Genomic DNA, 6,688 nt, shown 5'->3' with positions numbered 1-6,688 from the left:
AACCACAACCAAGCAATCAAAACCGGAGCATGCATTTCGTAGAGATCGTAATCGTAGCGTAAACAGAAAATATATATCCATTCCCGTAACCAAAGCCCCCGTATGACCAATTCCCATAGTTAGAGGCCGTAACCCAAGTAACTGAATCGGAGCAACAACAATCAAACTACAATTTACACCAGCCAAAACAAGCAACAATACCAATAGCCCAATTTTGTGTTGTTTTGAGATAGCTATTATCTAATTTTTAACTATACAGTTTTTTTTTTTGTAACGTAAATATTAAACTAATTGATATTCCATAGCATTAATATTACGAAATAGTTAGACGGACAGTCGACCAAATTAAATCAAATCAAAGCCCTAAAATCCCAAACGATCCAACCCTTTTGTTTGTGTAACACTTGCTTCGAAGGCAGACAGTTCTAAAAAAAAAAAAAAAACACCACATGAAGAAAATCAAGGCAAATTCGACATTTCGGCAAAAAGAAAATCTAAAACACAACATTTCGGTCAAGCAAACAACAACAAAACGAAAACCTTTTGAGCGGCACATTATTTTGGAACAAATGACATTGACAAAATTTTTGCACAAAAACTCAAAGCCAACAAGAAGCGTGTACAAGCTTTAGGACAGCCCAATTTTATGAAATATCACATTTTCTTTGTTCTTTTTTAAGAAGAAACAAAAGAAAGCAAACAGAAGCAGAAAAGATGAAGAAATTTGAAGAAGATTGAAAAAGTAATTAAAATACCTCAATGTAAGTGCATTATCTTCTACAAAAAAAAAAACAAAAAAAGATAAATAAATAAAAATAAAAACAAACTTGCGGAGCGTAAAAATGGATATAAATGCTAAAACATCCTAATGAGTAAATACGAATAATGAAAAACCTCTCCTACAAATTAAATGTATATTATAAGCAACCAAATAACCAAACATTATATTGACAAAAACAAAATCATAAGAATCTAACCGGAATCAGAATAAACAAGCTTTGGAGAAGTCATATCACCAAATCGCACATCGAAACAAACGCATCTCGATGAGATATCTTCAAAAAGACAAAAACAGGCGAAAGGAACTACTTCCAAAAGTTACCCAGAGCCAAAATCAAAACGAATCCGAATCCGAACCGAACCGAATCACAGCAACCAATCAAACAAGCACTCACCCACCAAAGCCAAAGCCCTACCCGAAATAGTTTTGGGTCGAACTCGAACTCCCCACCCAAAACCAAAATGGTTCATATGGTCCATGTGGTCCCTATGTTACCAACTTGAAACAGATCAACCTAGAAGAGAGGGCTATAGGAGATATAGGAGCAGGAGGAAGTGATTAGGATGGGATGGGAAGTGTATATAAGAATGTTGCTGGGCATTTACCATTGATCTTTATATACGAGTATCAAGCCGCTATATATGTGTATATATGCGATATATATGTGTATGTTGAAAATGCGTGACATTATGTTTTGTTATACTTGAGAATCTTTTTTATATATGTATATCCTCATATATGTATATAAATATAATGAATTTTGTCACTTGTTTTTAACGAATAATTCTTCTAATTAACAATACCCTTTTAAAAGTTTTTTTCAATTGAAAAATGTCCAAAGTTGTCAATATAAATACCTATACATATACATATATATCTATATATAGATATGTGGATCTATGCTTAAATACGATATTTATAAAGAACAAACGGAATTTTTCTAAAAGATTCCAAAAAGGAAAGAACAAAGAAAAGAAAATTATTATTCCAAATGCTGAATCAAAGCAAAGTTAGATCGATGAAAGGGACGAGATAATAATTTAGCTATAGCTCTGGTTTATTTTGACAGGGGGTTTAACACGATAAACATAAAATAAATGAGGATAAAGATCGAGGAAACAACTAAAAAAACTTGTGAGTTAGCGTGCGCGTTAAAAACGAAAACAAAGATAAGAATAATGATAATGATAATGAGGTGTAGAAAGAGAACTCAGTTGAAGAACGAAGAGAGGAAAGCGATTGTGAGTTGTGTGAAAAGCAGAAACGAAATTATTTTTTAGTATTTAGAGGCTATTTTATATCGTTATTAAAGCAGGTAGGAAAGTGAGGCAACGGTTAGGAAGACAGAATGCGAAACATGAAAGGCAGTTAAGCAAGAGCAAGTTAAATTTTAACCCAATGGGAAATCGAAATCGGAAAACGCAAAAACTGTGCAAAACTCAAAAAACCACTCAACTGGCATGAGGGTAGCATTTTGAAAATCCCGCAGTACAGTTGACACCAACTGTACAAAGCTTTTCGAGTACAATCTACTTACAAGGTTGCCACCATTTCCAAATATTGCATTTTCGTATAATACAGTTTCTATATTTTCCAAACATTTTCCCACCCTTATGCCGATTTTGTGCAGTTTTTCTTCTCCGAGAATATTGAAAAGAATTGTGCCGTTGGGCAAAAAAAAAATGGGAAAAATGAAAAAGAATAATGAGAAAAGTACTTTTTTGTGTTGTAAGTTGTGCCAAGTACTGATAACGTTTAAGGTGTGATAAACTCGTTTTTAAATTTAACAACTATTTAAACTATAAAAACTACTTACTAAAACAAAACAAAAAATTAAAAAAAAAAACTTATTTTAAAAAATGCTTTGATGTACATTTTATACACAAACACCCACACACACGCTCAAGAACCAACATTACAAAAACACACACCAACCCACAAAAGTACTTTGACAACCGATTTCTTTGGAATAGGAAAAGACAGGAATAAAAACCCTAGGAAGAACATCAGATAATGAACAATCACCAATAATACGAACAACAATTTGCTTTGCTACAGGAATTCAGATGGTATAATTTAGTTTTGATTTGTAACTATAATTTAACATAAAGCAAAAACAAGCAAGTTTGTACTCTTTAAAAATGCAGTGAAATGATATGATATGAATGAAGGAAGAGGTAATCGATGTAGATGAAAAAATGAAAAACTCTTTTTACAAGCATAAAAAATGTTATGAAACACGGATTAAGGGAAGAATACTTTTTTAAAAAGGAATATTTTTTTATATATGTACATATATATAAATATTTACAAAGGAAAACTAAATGAAAGGAAGGGATAAACGTTTTTAGCGGTACAAACATGAGTACAAATCAAGTTTTATTATTTTCTAATACATTATTTTTTTTGTCTATTATGAGAGGGGAGTTTTTACCTATCGGAAGATTTCTTTAGGCATATACATAAAATGAAGCGAAGTTGTTTTTTTCTTCAATTGTTAGGCGCGTAAAAATTAAAGAGCGAGACAGCAGTAGCCAGACAGAGAGAGGAACAGTTGATCAATGAGACATTCTATTAAAGCGAAGATAAGGATTATCGATAGGGATAACGATATAAAGGGAGTTTAACCATAAGTCGAGCTTGACAACCGAAAACCCAGGAGCAGAAACAGCAAACATAGAGCAGAAAGAAGCAGAAGAACATGCAGAGAACCGTTAGACGCGCAGAGAAAGCAAGAAGAAAGCAGAGCAAATAGCCCAAAAAGCCAAGCCGCCACTCACACAGTGAAAAGAAAAACGATAATATAAAAATTAACTGAAAATCGCAAGTAATAAGTACGTAAAGTAAACCAAAAGGATTGAGCAATCCTCGAGAAGATAAAACAGCACAAGTTTATTCAATTCAAATTGGGGGTTCATAATTTTTTTTAGTTTCGAAAAGAAAATTGGACGCAAAATCAACTCAAATCCAGAGCAGACGGAAAAGTTAGTCAGAAAAGCAGACAGAAAAGATCTAAAAGGAAACTTAAAATCCAACTCACCCTGAAATACGACACGAAAAACCACCAACTTAAATTTGAAATCAAACGCAGAACGCATGAAATGAAACAGCGGAACGCGTGAAAAACGCATTAATGTACAAGAAATCAACAGAAAACGAGTTAAACAAAAATCGTAAACTGAAATCTAACATAACTAAACCGAAACTGAATATAAAACATTTTTGAGAAGAGAAAACATGAAATAAAACTTTCAACATTTACTATATATTTTTAGCATTTAAGAACCAAAAATGGAAAATAATTAAAACCTATTGTGTCAGCAGTAAGAAATATGTACTAAAAACGTTTACACATACAAAACACACTTAAAAAAAAAAAACACAAAAATCTAACAAAATGAAACCCAAAAAAAAAGCGATAAGCATTAACTAAAAACACCCAGCAACAGAGGGGAAAATTACCCCAAAGTTTTGAGAAAACACACAACCCCAAAAACACAAAATTCTTTATGTAAAATTCGATATGGAAACCCCTATTCGTATTGTATATGTACAATAGCAACCACGCAACATCAAAGTGCATGAAAATGATGTATGATGTAGACAATGCATTGGAACGAAACGAAAACAGAATAGAGGATAGAACGGAGAGGAAAGGAGAGCAAACGAAACGAAACAGAATGAGAGAAAAGCGAAAGCAAAACTAGTTCAAAAAGAGTCTCTTTGCCCCCGAACCATAGAGCTTTGTTTGTTTGTTTTTGTACATTTCAAGCATTTTGAATATATATGCATATATATTTAATAGTCCTTATTTAATATTATTCATATATATATACCTATATATATATATACTATATATATTTTTTTATTGTTTCGATTTGTAATAGATTATATACGGTAATCAACTGGAGACTGAGCTACAACATATATTTAGTTACCGTTATATTTATTGCAAAGACACACACACATATACACTAACACCACCACCACCACCACCACCACCCCCTCCCCCATGCACACAAACATGCAAACACACACACACACACCCATTCAAAACCCACATGCAACATCAAACTATATTCTATAACCGAAATCTAAATAAAACCCGTAATCTACAATACATAACCATGCATAACTCTATATAAATTATAAATCAATAAACCTGGCGTTGCGTAGTCAGTTTATTGCATTTTATTTGGCATATTTAAAAATTATCTCCGATTGATATCTTACAACCCATATGGGAATCAATCTGCGATTCCCGCTTATTTACTTTGATTATTTTATAATTTTGTTGTTGTGTATATCATTTTGCCGCCCTCTTCAGCCAACCAAACACTCCACTCCCATATTCCAATGTCCCCATAACCCCTATAAATCCAAATCCAATCCCACATCCAACCAATCAACCACCCAACCAATTCCATTTAATCAGCCCCCCCCCTTCTCGTCCATCCAGCGCGTGGTTTGCCTGTGTGATAGTAGTTTATAATTAAAACCATCCGCTGGTCACCCAACTCCCCCCATGAGTCCTTAAGCAATCCCCCTCCACCCCCCATTCATCGGAACCCCAACCCGCACACATAATTTTTTCAATTTTTGAACGGCGAGCAAACTATATAGTAACCACTTTACACATAATAAACTAAAGCTTAAAACAAAAAAAAACATAAAATTAAAGATGAAAACTTACAAAAAAATACCACTATTTTTACATTAATTATGTTTAAATTTATCCTTATCTTTACATAAATTAGTTTAGAGCTTTTTTTTGCGTCGTCTACATTTTACTGTTAAGTTCATTTAATCTACACATAATCTACATGAGAATGATGTGACGACACAGGATGTATCTACATTGTACATTGTATCTACATTACAGAGCTAAAATATCTATAAATATTATAAATATAACAAAAAAAGAGTAAAATATTATTAAAAACACAAAAAAAACAAAAATAATTCGTTCCTTGGTTTCTTTTTATTTTCGTTGTAGTTCAGTATTTTTGGTTTTCAGTAATTGGTTTTTCCCCTCTCCATTCTAAATCGGCTTCGATTCCGAAATCCTATATCCCGATCGTTTCGAGAGGCTTTCGATGTTGTCCCTGTACCAGACATACACATATATTAATGATCCGTAAACCCCTATTCAAACAGTCGTCTAAATTATGAATTTATTGTGAATTTGAGAAGAGCTAAAGTCAGATAAGTCAGATAAATTCAAATAGCGTGTGAGTGCATAGATGTATACCTAACTAACAACACCGATCATATATATGGAGTACACTAAACTAACATAACCTAACGTAAACTAAAATAAAGAATAAATGAATGAATTAACTACCTCAGCTTTGAATATTTCTAAAGAAATGTTATTAAATGTATTTGAAAAGCGTAAGAGAGATATACAAATGCAAGATGCCGCCAGATGGAAAGATAGTAAATAAAACGAAATTAAGATGGAACAAAACAATGTCAAAGAATACAAGTTTTAGAGCTGCATTTATATAGTATCAGATCGATAAGGAACATAGTAACAAAATCGAAAAACAAATCCAAAAAAATATATTAAGTGTACGTTTTGCATATTCCTATATAGTTAACTAAACGTAAAAGCCAGATGGGTAAACAAGAATACTACTATAACAATAATTTTGCGTCCATTTTTGTTGTTTCCTATACAAGAAAAAAAATTAAACAAAAACAAACCAAAAAAAAAAATCAAACAAATAAATCACAAAAATAGGATGGAAAAAAAACTATATTCCCCATTACATTGTATAACTGTCTTTTAACCGCAAGCAAAACGCTATCACAATCGGTACACGATAACCAATATACTATACATATATCAAATATCCACTCTGTGTATGTTTTGTATCTGCCATGGAATATGTACCCGAAAGT

Source organism: Drosophila santomea, chromosome X (assembly GCF_016746245.2).
Source record: "Drosophila santomea strain STO CAGO 1482 chromosome X, Prin_Dsan_1.1, whole genome shotgun sequence".
NCBI classification, from domain to species: Eukaryota; Metazoa; Arthropoda; class Insecta; order Diptera; family Drosophilidae; genus Drosophila; species Drosophila santomea.
This window is presented reverse-complemented; position numbering follows the sequence as displayed.